Source organism: Ruditapes philippinarum, unplaced genomic scaffold (assembly GCF_026571515.1).
Source record: "Ruditapes philippinarum isolate M1 unplaced genomic scaffold, ASM2657151v2 ctg5486_1_1_1_1, whole genome shotgun sequence".
NCBI lineage: Eukaryota > Metazoa > Mollusca > Bivalvia > Venerida > Veneridae > Ruditapes > Ruditapes philippinarum.
Genome location: NW_026860845.1, coordinates 37,828 through 52,628, shown reverse-complemented (window position 1 = coordinate 52,628; position 14,801 = coordinate 37,828). Strand labels below are relative to the sequence as shown.

General features: G+C 32.1%; 2 non-coding genes across 2 annotated transcripts; both read left to right on the top strand.

The window, feature by feature from the left end:
- The first annotated feature begins 12,182 nt into the window (after window positions 1-12,182).
- Window positions 12,183-12,253, top strand: Trnag-gcc (transfer RNA glycine (anticodon GCC)). Its single transcript has one exon. It is a non-coding gene; the product is annotated as a tRNA-Gly (tRNA).
- A 604-nt stretch (window positions 12,254-12,857) lies between these two features.
- Trnag-gcc (transfer RNA glycine (anticodon GCC)) lies at window positions 12,858-12,928 on the top strand. The gene has a single exon. It is a non-coding gene; the product is annotated as a tRNA-Gly (tRNA).
- The last annotated feature ends 1,873 nt before the right edge of the window (window positions 12,929-14,801 follow it).

The window sequence follows — 14,801 nt, the reverse complement described above, 5'->3', positions numbered from 1 at the left end:
TGTTAAGTAACTACGCTGGAAAGACTCAAATACATTTTAAATGATATTTCATTCGACTGAAATCTCACTTTGAAAGTAGCCCCTGGGAAATTTAAAATTTCATGTATTTACATGGTTTTGGGAAAAAATTTTTAAACCCCTTTTTGGGCCCGCCAAAACCAACAAATTTTCTCCCTTTCAGGTTTTTAAACATTTAGAGAATTTTAAAAACAGTATTAACTTGTGTTAAACCCTCACAAACACATTTTTAAACCCGGGGGGGGCATGTTTTTCCGGTTTAAAAAGTTTCTCAGGGAAAGGGGGTTTTAATTTATTAGTAAGGAGTTGTTTATTTTAAGAAACAATTTAAGAAACAATTTACATTTCTTCAAATGTGTAAGGAATGAATGCTAGACGCATTGGATCAATCGTTTAACATTTCCACGAATACTAAAATTTAAAGATGATTATTTCTTCGAAAAGAATTTCACTGCATTAGAAAGTCTGCATTTTTCATAATAAAGCTGGATATTACATTAAACTCAATTCAAACTCTTTTCTTTGGGTTTGTACATGCCACATGCGTCTTAAACACGATGTGTCCGCTTGTGGTAAATGTACGTGTAGCACATACACAACAGTAAAGTTGTTATATAAAAACCGCAGGACACATATCATCTCTTGCATCAAAGTGACATCAAAAAACTACATCGTTTGCATAAAATCCATTATGCATTCGTTCATTCGGAAAATGGCATATATAAACCGCAAAAAACAACAATATTTGATAAACTACTTTACTTATAGACAGTTTGTTAAATGAAAAAAAAATCTAAAAAGTAAAAAGATAATCAAATTGAGCGTTTATGCAAGCCTTAAGTTTAAAAACACTGTTTTTATTTCATCATTGTTTACAGAATTTTTAGTAGTGCGCTGAGTTCAACTCACATAATAAACTTAAAAAAATTAAAGGACCATTCTTGTTATGCAGTCATCATTAGGAATTTATTTCAAAACATTGACTATTGAAGTACAGAAATTTGAAGCCGTTAGTGGTTTGGTTCGACTCTGGTACATTTTATGCTTTAATGTTGTGTAAGTCTTAAGTCTTGAGGATTGAAATAACATGCTTTATTTCACACCTGAATTTATATATTGACTTATTCGTATTGTGTTTTGTGGAGAGAAAAGGTTTATGAAAATTCTCTTCAATTGAGATCCTAAAAAAAATCAAGTTACGTCAAATTAATTTCAATCCTATCTATTACTACAGAGCCTATGCATGACAAGAAGTGAATTTATACCGACGCATGAGAGGTAGTGAAATCTATACCGCCACATGAGAGGTAATGAAATTTATACCGCCACATGAGAGGTAGTGAAGTCTATACCGCCACTTGAGAGGTAATGAAATCTATACCGATACATGAGAGGTAGTGAAAGCTATACACACACACGAGAGGTAGTGACATCAATACCCACACACGAGAGGCAGTGTAATGTTCCTACACTAGGGGAGGGGCGGGACAATGGAATCGGTATCTTCGCATGAGAGGCAGTGTACTACATTCTATGTTTATCTACTAACGCATGAGAGGTACTGAAATCTAGCAACACACAAGTGGTATTGAAAACAGTCCATATATAGAAATCACCAAACGAGTGAGAGGTAGTGAAAATCAACTAACACATGTGAAACAGTGAACTCTTCCCACACATGAGAGGTGCTGAATTCTGTGTTCATATGAATAATAGTGAAAACTGTCATCACCCCATAATAAGTTAAATCTTTCCACATGTGAAAAAACTTCCATCAAATGAGTAGTGAAAAGGAGTGAAATCTACCCACTCAAGAGAGATAGTGAATACTATTCTCACAAGTGAGAAATTGAAGTCATCACAAACATGCGAGGTATTGAAAATCAACCAACACTTTGAAGGAAGTGTATTATGGCCTCACGTGAATGATAGTAAAAATTTTCCCACACATGAGAGGTAGCGAAAGATCTTCCCTCTCGTGTGAGATAGTGAAATCTTCTCACTGAGCAGATACATGAAAGGCAGTGATATATATCCACAAATGAATGACAGTGAAATTTTCCTACAGATGAGAGGCGATGAAACATACCCACTCACGAGGGGGTATTGTAGTATATCCACACATGAGGGGGATGGGGTATGAAATATAACTATACATGACACGTAGTGAAATCTACCTGCAAATTGCCTCTTCAATAATTTCCTACACCGATGGTACTCTCGAGTAACTAATGTTCTTTTTAATTGTGCGGTTTTGTATAACTAGGACAGTAACTTATTAAAGTTTAGTTTTAGCTAAGTTATAGCTAATGTCCGCCTCCTTTCACATTTGTTATAACTTCAATTTTATTTTATTTTTTAAGACGAAAAATCGCATATCTTGATTTATAAGTTTTATTGACTCACTTTTAATGGAGGAGTCACCGGGCTGCTTACTTCACGCTTCATTCGGCAATATTTTTCTTTATTAACTATTACTTCTTTCAGGTTTAATGAACTTCATTTTTTGCTTCATTTACTCGACATTTAATCGGTGTAAGGTCTTTGAAGTCGGTTTACATATATTATCACGTGTTTATGGCATATTTAAGACTTCAATATAACTCAAATCATACCAAATGAAAGAACAATTAGCCGCGGTGATATCCATAAACAGCGGGTGGCGTTTTCACGTCTCCTCATGAATATTCAAATAAATGTAAACAGTTCTACAGTATTGAGTCTTGCATACGTGTCGTTTAAAAGGGAAAATATACGGCATTTTTGACAACCTTGGGGCATTTAGTGGCATGCGGACGGCAAAGAGTGACAGCAACCGGGTCGCGGTTGAAGGCATTTCGTGACAAGCAAAAACTTCCGACCGTTGGCGGCCGTGACTGACCGGTCAACAAGACGGCATATAGTCAGGAGTTTACGTTTTTTTGTCTGAGACTTATTTAACTTATTTTGATAAAATAACTACAATATAGATACAAATTTCGGGAGAATTTTGCGACAAATATAATAAAATATTTGATACTATACGAAAACAAGCGTATTTTTCTATGCTAAATGTGTCAAATTAGACGTGTAAAGGTGATTGAAATAAATAAATAAATAAATAAATGAATGAATGAATGAATGAATGAATGAATGAATGAATGAATGAATGAATGAATGAATGAAAAAAAATAAAAATAAATAAGTACATAAACAAACGAACTGGACCGACCCTGACCGACTCGACCAGAACCGAAACGAAACAATTAAACATTCATTCGATCCACTCATCTATCCATTTACCCATCATTCCATCACAGAAAAATAAGGAAAACATAAATAAATAAATAAATAAATAAATAAATAAATAAATAAATAAATATTGATATAACATACAAACAACCATTTTTTGAATAAGATTGACACTAAAATAATTGTTTAAGTACATATAACTTTATATCTATAGTTACTTCTTCGTCAAAAAAATTTGAATAGAACTTAAATTAATTTGTACAAAATTAAAATACAATTTTTAATGTAAACGCAACGTAAAACGTTACATTTTAATTGGAATTTGCCTCTGCTTATTAAAATGTTAATTTCATTCATTTTTGAAGCACTTTTGACAAAAGATTAATTCCTCTCTTATTAAAGTTTAAGAATAAAATTAAAATGAAGTGCATTTCCTTTGGCACGAATAAAAACTTGTTTCTTAATTTATGACTATACCACTATTACCAAATTTAAATGTAATGATTAGTCCTTTCATCTCAATCTAATAAGATACTCGCCGTAGTAGAAAATCTTAATGAATACACGGATCAGAGGTCCCAAAGGTGTATTCTGGCTTTTTTGTGAAATTTCACTAAAAGACTGATATTATTTTCTAATTTTCTTGATTTAATTGAAACAAGTGGGCGATGCTGTCATTTATCGATTGTTAGTGCATAATATCAAGCGCTTGTCCATTCAGAGCATCTCCAGATGCAAGAGTGCAATAAATGCATTATAATGTAATATCTAGAGCGTCTACAAGACACCGATTCCGTCTACCCAGGTGCATAGCTAAGACGCATGAAAATGATAATTGATGTAAAAACAGCATGTACTTAAAGGTTATCTTCTCTTTTCATCCACTTTTCACCTCCTTCCGAATCTCTTTTAAGAAAATAGAAAGAAAAGCACTAGTCGACAAAAAACATTTATGCAAGGTCACCCAAGGTCATTTGTCTAAGATCACGATGTCATATATCGTGCACCACGAGACATCTCGAGAGCTGACGCCGAAATTTTGCTCACAAAATAGATCCAAATTTGCATACAGCTGACTTAAGCGACACTATCACGTGACCTTTATATTATGCAATTCTTTTTTTCTATATAACCTATAATGACATCGTATTTTATAAGATAAAATAGCTTTCCTTGGTTCATATAATACGGGGAAAAAGTCGGATAGTGAGAGAAGTAATAATCATGGAGTGCAAATAAAATGATACACCGAACAATTCCGCTCCGATAACCCATCCATTTGATGTGCATAACATGCAGTATGAAATGGGTTTTTTATAACTATGATCAGTAGCATTACATCTGTATATATGGCGAACGAACTTTTATTTGCAAACAATAACCAGCTATTTATCATTCTTAATTCGAACCCTCAAATGTAATTATGTAATTCTAAGCAACAATACGATCATACCACAAGATTGGCGAATGGGAAATAAATTAATACGTTACACAAAAATAATGAAAATGTATTGAAAACGTATTGAAAATGAATAGAAATGAAAAACTACAGAGAAACCGATAAGAAGAAAAAAATGTCTTTTAATTTTACGAATTCAGATATTGGACATGATGTTTTAACAAACACATTTGCATATGTTTTGTACTTTCAAATAATTTACTGGTAACTTGTCTATTAATTAAAATGAGTTAATGGTTTTTAGTTAGATTCTACAAGAATGGGTTATAATAACGCCAGAGCCTTGTCCCAGCCCCTGTTATCTCTATGTCATGTCTTTAGCTTCGTTTGAGAAATTGAAACGGAACCATGCAACCGTGGTAATAGTAGGGCGTTCGGAAGAAGAAAAAATGTTTTAAAATTGAATACAAAATCAAAGAAATTCTATAATAGAGGGTCCAATACATCTTTCACGGCGATTTCTCTTGGATATTTTGGTGTTCCTCTTAAAGAATGCAGGAATAATGTTTAATATAATATTTATAAAAGTAATTACTTTAAAGTTTACATAGACTGTATTAAGAAATATTGAGGAAATCGTGTACATCACTAAAATTACTGTATTATTATACTACCTCTTGTTGTCGCTGCATAAAACTGTTGTTAAGTACTACTGTTGTTATTTTAAGTTTTAGTGTATAGGCCTTATCTTTACTTCTATAGGTGACATTGTTTTCACTATATGTTTCTTTCGCAAGTTGTTACTTATCTATTTTACTATAAATACACACTGTGTTATAATTAAGTACTTTAGTTGCTCGATCTAATTTTCGCAATATTCAAAGATACAGTTTCCTTTTTTTCACGGCATGCAGCTTAAAAAAAAAAAAAAAAAAAAAAAAAAAAAAAAAAAAAACAGGACACAGATTCAACAATACACTTGGATCGTCTGTTATTGAATGTTTACCAAAGTTAAATAAAAAAAAAACGTGAGCAGCGTTATTTATGAGGAAGGAACTCATTCGGATAGTCACCACTTGAGCAAATTTCATTATCACCTCCATTAAGGCACGTAATAGGCTTTATCTCGAAAATGGTGACAACATTAACCCCCTCGTATCAATGTCGCGTGTTCATTTATCATGGCGAGGCCCATTTACAGAAAATATATCAGTTTAACAATCAATATATAACACGGTTATCCCACCCCGATATTAGAAAGTTTATCCCCTAAAACCAGCTCAGACTACCGCCGAAACCCATTAAGGTGTCTTCAGTGTTTGTTGAATCGATTAAATATAAACTAAGGTGCTAAGTTTCCCCTGTCATAAGAGCGTGCCTTCTCAAACTTCATGTTTAAAAACTGATATGAAATATTTAATAAATGGAAATTGTATTACATTAATATAGTTTCCAAACCTGACACTATGAGCTTCACATTATTATTTACAGCTAAGTATATTTGCTGATGGGTTTTGAATCATGAATGAAGAGTAAATCATTTAGTTTAAATAACATTCCTTTGTAAATGTGTCAAAATTTAATATGCTTATCTTGACTTATGTACCGTTTATACGAAGGTGTTTAAAGTTGCTTATATCCCCTATGTTTGTCATATCAACTAATTAAAAACCTACGCCATCCCACTCCACCCCACGTCAACTCTTTATCCACCAATCTGAACAAGGAGTGATACAGGCTGCATTGTTTGAGTCAAAAGTTCATTGTAAGTTTGTGTCGATACCCTTCGTATAGATACGTGTAGGGCCTTTAAAAACACTCTCATGATGCGGCAACACAGAAGAGAATGTACATGTACTGCCATGAAGCTCAGGCAAGGCACTGTTGTTGGTTCCCACTTATTATTAACCTTCACCCTGTAGGCGCTAACTAAATATACCATAGTGACCAGTGCCGACCAAGATCAGCGGGCGCATCACGGTCTGCACTGATCTCTATTCAGTCAGTACATATTTGGATGTTTAAGACATTTAGCACGATAAGGTTTTATAACCACTAGCTTAGTATCGAAGAAGTGAAGTCATTTTTAGTTTTTAGCAGAAAGAGCAAGGTGAAGTAATTCACTTAGTTCTGTTTATTTGGATTTTACGCCAAACCGACACTATTTTAAATGACACATTGCGACTTTTAAGTATTACCAGTTGCAGACGACCTCAGGTACCCTTCCGTGCACGAGCGGGTACATGAGTAGCACCGCCGCCCGTGAGCTACCTGGATTGGTCTCTCACATTAAAAAAGAAAAAGTTCTTCAGCGGCGATAGGCAAATGGCCCAATGTCAACAACATGGACCACTTGGCCATGGAGTCCCTAGTCAATTAATTCTTAATGTATCTAAAAAGTACCACGCTACCCACTTTGAGAACAGAACATAGCAGAACAGATACATGTAGTTAATTAATCTAACATTTGCAGTTCATAATTACAGACGTACAAAATGAAAACTTGTTTATACGAGGAGTGTCATATGCCATTCATAAATTTATTTAAGATATTTTTTTTTTATTATCCTTTGAAATCCTTTTTCACTGAGAAATTTTTGTTTTCACTTTTCACCACAATAATATGCTCGATTTCGTATCATACATAGATCTACTTCACCTTTAAGATAAAAAGATACCAGGCTACTCCCCCCCCCAAAAAAAAAATAAAAAAATCGTTAAGATATCACAAAAAGCGCTGTAGCTTTAGAAAACATCATGCACTTAGCTTGCCAAAAATAAAAAAATAAATAAAAAAATAAGATAATTTCAGTCAACATTTGCATAAATTTATATGTTATAATGTACATATTCAATTTTAATGTTTTCTGTCAGGAGAAGACAAGCTAAAATCTATATTGTTTTAGATAAAATGTAAAGAAATTTACATAAATTTGCAGATAACGTGCTGTCAAACGTTTTATATCCTCTTGCTTTTATTTTAAATTACTTAAAAAGCTATAAAAGACTAACTGGATTTTCTCGTTAGATTGATATGAAATATTGCACATTAATTTTTTTTAAAGCGGCTTGCTTAAACAACAAACTTTTAAAATTAAATTAGGTTAATTTTCTCTGCCTAAATAATTCAATTTGATTATACCTGACACAGAAATTACATTTAGTGATACAAAACTATTAACATGGGATTGTTTTGTAAAAAAAATGCTGCGATTATAGTTACTGCAAATATGGTGTAAAATTAAGCCACGCTTTTCAAGAGACATTTATTGTACAAGTATAATGAAAATAAAACAACTGTTTTTTTTCTTTATATAATGTTGATATATGTATCTGTTTACTTTAAAAAATGTAGGAGTCAAATAGCAGTTAGCTACTTCTTAGTGACTTCTTCACATCAACAATAGCTTTTTCATCCAAAGTAAGACTGAAAAAATTTAACCTCTGTATAGACCAACACCTATAAGTAGCAACCAAAATCGTTGTCTACCAATGGGTGATAATCTACAGAGCTTTTACGGTATATGTAACCAAAGTCCTTTGGAATAAATGCAGGAAGATTGAAATACATTTTTATTTTTAAAGTCTGTAATTCGTTGAATTCTTAAATGATTGATTTGTAGTATTGTGTAAGAATATATTTTATGCCATAGATGACACATGTGATGCCACCTTGGCCTCTTTATGCAACGCTAATAATGCTTGCTACGAACTTTGCAAGATATGTTGTACATAGTATATTATTTTGTTTTTCAAAGTAATTTGAGATAGTAGCTTTAATTCGAATTCAAGCGCGAGTTTAGAAGCCACTAGAAGCCATACGTGTTGATTGTTGCCATTTTTTTATATCTCGTTTATTAATAATTATAGCGGTGTCATAAATCATGTCATATTTCATGTTACTGATGGTTTTAAGATTAGTAATATTGTATATAATTAAGCAGCTTCTTCCATACATAATTAGTATGGGTGAAGAATCATAAATAATGGTAATTGAAAACTGTCTTTTTTATATAAACATTATTTCAAGTAAGGTACTCAAACATATCAGATTTCGTGGGTTTTTTATCTTTCCTGAAAGTTGGTCAGATGTGAGTGTAAGTTCATTCACACTTTAAACAAAGATAAGAGTATATCAAAAGTTCAAGTACATGAGAAACACATAAAGTCCTACGTGACCAATATATTATCAGTATTGGACGCTGCAAGATACAATATAACCTCGTATTGTACTGTAAAATGTTTAATAGTCTATAAATATTACGAATTTCCATTGAACTTTACATAGGGTACAGTTTATATAAACAGAAAAGTAAAACGATATATAACTAGAAAAATGGAGGTGTGATGAAGATTTTAGATTTTTGTTCAAATATTTTTGTTACGAAATAACCAGTTTTTTTCCTTTCATTTTTATGTAATCATACCGTCAGCATTAATTTAGGAAACAAGTCATCTATAGTTGTAAACAGTTACTATATCAAAACATCTGAGAAAAGAAAACATTCTAAATGTTTGCAAAGCTTGCATGACTTGTGAAAGTAAATATTAATTTTTTAATTTCAAAACTTTAGTATACATTAAAATGGTTTACTCACCACTGAATTTTATCACTTTAAGATTGAAATCGCTAGAAAAAAACGCGTACTTCTAAATTCAAAGAATGCCATGTCTTTAAGACAAATTCATTTGGGGGGGGGGGGGGGGGGGTAAACAATACCTTTGATAAACGATACAAAAGATAAACAATACTAATGATAAACAATAAAAAGATAAACAATATCAATGATAAACAATACCTACGATAAACAATACCTTTGATAAACAATACCAAGAATAAAGAATACCAATCATAAACAATAACAAGGATAAACAATATCACTGATGAACAATACCAATCATAAACAATATCAAGGACAAACAATATCACTGATGAACAATACCAAGAATAAACAATAACGAGGATAAACAATAACGAGGATAAACAATACCAACAGCTTACTTGATTCAAAGTTCTGCATTTGACAATAATAATGATTATACAGATCGATTTGATATTTTATTACTAAAGATTAATTACGCCTGTTTTAGTGTATTTCATTTATTAACGTGATGTATCGGACAAGAAAATATGTTTATAATTTTATAGCTAAACACCATACAAGCAAAACACACTGTATGATACAAAATTTAAACACAGATGTATTTTTTCATAAATGTTTTTAATGTCCAAAGCTGAATTTATTAATGTGTGTGACATTTAACAACAAATAATTAGAAACAAGTGTATATTAAAAGATTCTATTGTTTATCTTTATTTGTTTCACAAAAACTATGTATTTCCCGGAAGTGATATTAAAGGAACTCCACTGAGGTCCAACGGCCTATAAACATAAAATTTGACATTCTTGCATAGGCAATCGGGGCACTTTTTAAACGGGAAAATATGCAAAAGATAAATAAAAAATGACTCGGAAATAAATTAAAATCGTATATCTTTATACTATTTTCGGCCCGATTTAAGTGAAAAGCGTTGCAACATTTTCTTTTTCAATTTGGAACAATTTTCACAATTAGAATAACCATTCTGGAAGAACGGAGTGAGTGGATGTTCTGAAATAGCTTCGTTATTACAAGACCAAAAACAGGGACTTTGCTATGAAAGTAATAAATACGTAAAACATAATAAGATTAAGCAACCTCTGTAATCACATTAGGCTAGTTATCTCCCCTGGGGTTGATTACTGTAAATCATTGGGTCCTAGCACTCCTGTCTACCTAATATATACTTAAAATTTTCCGTCTGGGGGATCAAATACTTGTTATTTACATCTTCTAGGGTGTGTGTGGCCAACGTTTGGAAGCCAGCATAAAGTAGGATTATCACCTTCCATAATTTTACTTTCATATAATATTTTTGTATATTGTATAACTTTTTTTTTAGTAAAAGCTGGTTTGAAACGCTAACTTTTAATTACAATCGTCAATTTTATATATATACATGTAGGAGGGTAATAATTCACTGTTATAGGTCATATTGCGTATTGCAACGTAACATATGCTCTTAGATCCTCGTTAAAACGGTCGAAAATTATACCCCAGAATGTCCCGTCACCGTTATTAGAAAGGTGAGCCCTGGTTAATGTGAAGTTATGCCTACCACCCGGAGTATATTGATACGGGCACCTCAAAAGTCATTGTTAATTCCGTTCGGTACGTCCCCTAATTTCTAATTGTTTGCATGATGATATTTCCTTAATGCGACAGATCTTTTCAGCGTGGTCATCGAGTGTTTATTTGACAATTTTGATAATTACACACCATGTTCCTACTAATTTAATAATATCTTCAATTAACGTTATCTACCGTCTATCTTTACCCATATATTTCACCATTAAGTAGAAGGGTATAACAAATTTGAACTCCCCCTTAGCTCATTCATATTACTTTTCAATGGATTTAATTACCTCGTAAACCTAACCCCTTTTGTCGATAAAACGATAACTTGATTGAATTATTGGTCAACCATTGAAAAGGATTTGTGTTGCAAAGAGTGGCTTGGCATTAAAGCTTATAATAACAGGCGCCTCGTCAACCCAGAGTAAAGTCTCTTATAAAGCGCTCGCGCTAGACACGAGCGATGCTTGGCACGCGCTTAAGACCCCCCTCCCACAACACATTTTTTACAGTGTTCAATTTTTATAATATCATGTATTACTTTGTCAAGAGACCTTGTAAATTAAGATAACAATGGGCACTTTTCATTTTATTTACATTGTTCAAACAGTAAAATTACTTGTACGTTGTACATCATATTTTTAAGGATGTATGCGGTAGGTTTATATGTTTAGTGTAGGGTGATACGTCAGGACAAATCAAATAGCAATTTTATTCTAAAGTTTTAACAAATGAGACATTTCATTATTAAGCAGTTATAATTACGAAACAGTTGAACTATATGAGACAATGAAAAACAGACGTTATCTGTAGTAAAAAATAGCAGACGACAAATTATATATGTGAGCAATGCTGCCACGTTTACAAAGAATTAACGTTGCAAACTCAACAACTCCTCCAAATAAAAGGAAAATTAATTAAAATAGACTGCCCTATTCTTTTGACAGTAAATCTCGGATAAATATTATAATTGTAATTGTCAAATTACACGGATAGTTTTGAAATAACTATTAACTGTTCGTGAAGAACTGTAACTACTTTTGATTAGCACTGGTTAATGTGAATTTATAATACCTCGTGAGATATTTTAAAGTTACAAGTATGTAAGTAATATAAAGTTACAAAATGTAAATAATATATATTTTTACTGATACGTTGCCCACCTGTGGCTGGGAGACATAACGTATTGTAGGCACATCGGTTCAATCGATGTTAACAGTCAACTGTGTGCAATTTTAACGTATAAACGTTCAACGTGTGTCTTCCTACGGTGACGTAAAGAATATTAGTCGTGCGTATGATGTTTATATAAATGAAAGTTCAATGTCCTGTCAATTATGATTAGCTTGTCTCATGAGCATCGGTGGTTCAGTGGTAGAATGCTCGCCTGCCACGCGGGCGGCCCGGGTTCGATTCCCGGCCGATGCAATTATTTTACTTTTTCATCTGAAAATCAATTCAAGTTTCTTTTAATGCTTCCTTCAACAAAATTTACAGTTCAAATAATACGTGTTACTTTTTCTCTATATCATGACACTTGAAAAAAAGGTAAAAGAAAATTTAATTTAAAATTTGGTAAAGGGATTCATGAGGCATGGATATGAAACCAATATCAAGTATGTTTTATATGATATTGTGTTTCACAAAATTATGCATTTTTATCAACTAAATATATGCATTATTCATTATGCTCATTTGTGTGGTTGTTTTTGTGTCATACGGAAACGGATGAAATAAGTGTAATTCCAGTTTAACTGGCGGAGTGATTTAGTAATGAGAAGAACAACAGACCTTCTGTAAACCAGATGGAGATTTTCCTAAAAAAGTAATGTAATGGCATTTTCAGTTGCAGTCTATACCACGCATTCAGTTATACGAGTACCAAATAAAGCCATACTCAGTCTTAACGTAAACTGCGCTGATGACGTGGATATTTTTGTTTACACGTACAGCCGTGTACTACGTTACTCACGGTATACAAAAACAAACTGTCAAACATAATAAACGTATAATTTTTACTTATGTACTTGTAGCATCGGTGGTTCAGTGGTAGAATGCTCGCCTGCCACGCGGGCGGCCCGGGTTCGATTCCCGGCCGATGCAAAATATTTTCTTCTTTTTGTCTTTTGCCCAGATCTTTTACTTGTCTAATTCTAATTAATAAGATTATTGGATACAACACAACATTTTTCATGTCAATCTTTGTGGTTAATTTTTTTGTTATTCAAAGTAAAGGTCAAAGTAGGGATCCATCAATTATATTAATTAAAAATAAGAATAATTCTCAATACCGTGCGGTGGCTGAAATGAGTTCTGGTTAATTCAATTAGGAATACAGTTGTGATCCGGAATAAAAAACTACCAACACACCACCTCAAAACCGCACGTTTGTCGCATCATGTATCCTTTTTCTGAATTTTAAACCCCTTTCTAATAAAAAAACTAGAATATCTTCATAAATTGAAGGGTAATGCTCCATAGAACTTAAAGGGTATAAAGCTATATCTTATGAAGTATTTTGATACCATTTATGAACATTAAAAATTAAATTGCATCCATAATCTTATGGTCCATTCTCGAAAGGGTTGTAACATAGAATGTCTAAATTCAAACAATAACTTTTGCAGCAGATATAAAGCTTTTTACACTTTAAGTAAGCTCAATCTTACATTTGGAAAAATACTTTTCGTTTCAACAACAATTTGATACTATATGCAGTTTTAAATGATTAAAGATACTAACCGTATATGGAATGAATCTCTAATTCATTTGCTGAGTGCAAATCTACTATTTTAGTAGTTAATACTTGCAAGTTAAATAATAATAATGATGATGATGATGATGATGATGATGATGATTCATCATAATTATAATAATAATAATAATAATAATAATAATAATAATAATAATAATAATAATAATAATAATAATAATAATAATAATAATAATAGAAATGATGATATTATTATTTTATTCAGTGGATTACTGATTTATCCGTGAAAATTAATTTCACACTTTTCAATGACGAAACTACTTTTTAAGATTTTCCCAAATTTTATTTTTGCTGACAATTTCGACAATGTCAGGCTCTTTAGAGAAAAGCAAAGCTGAAATTGATAAATAACTTAAATGTCAAAAGTAATTAAAAGAAGAAAACTTACTTCTATCCGTCCAAATTACCAATCACCAAATATCGTCTCTTAAATTTTTTGTTTCATTTTTACAGTCTGAAAAATACATTTGGGTATATTTAAGTATCCTACGAGAAATAACTGCCGTATGCTTTATGAAAACTTGAAAAGCAATGACAGCCATCAGCCCGAAGAATAAGTAAACAACCCAGTGTTCGTAAGGCATCCTTTCAACAAATCCAAGTTTCCAATTTCCTAGCCGTTTTTGGAATGTTTACAAATCTGTCAACACTAATATATTGTCAAATAAGTTATCTTTCTTTTAAAAAGGTGTATGACTAACAAATCCAAATGATATCCCTCTGAATCAAACAGAATTATTTTCCTCCCGTGAAATACACAACTTTTAAAAATGGCGGCCGCTTACATTTAACAGAGCCAGGTCTAATATAAATTCGCAGTAGGTAACAGAAATATGGATGGATGGTTGGACTTTTTCTCCTACTTGAAGTGTTTGTTTTGATTATTAAATCAAGCGATCATTCATATTTTTTTGATACAATAAATAATATCACCGCCATTTAAAGTTGATTATCGAACTTATTTTTCAGCCAAAGGCTTCTTGTATTTTATCAAAAATTCGACTAATACATGTACATAAGTAGAAGGAGTAGTAGAAGAAGAAGAAGATGATGAAGAAGAAGAAGAGAACAGGATGATGAAGAAGAAGAAGATGATAAAAAAGAAGAAGAAGAGAAGAAGAAGAAGAAGAAGAAGAAGAAGAAGAAGAAGAAGTAGAAGTAGAAGTAGAAAAAGAAGAAGAAGAAGATGAAGAAGAAGTAGTA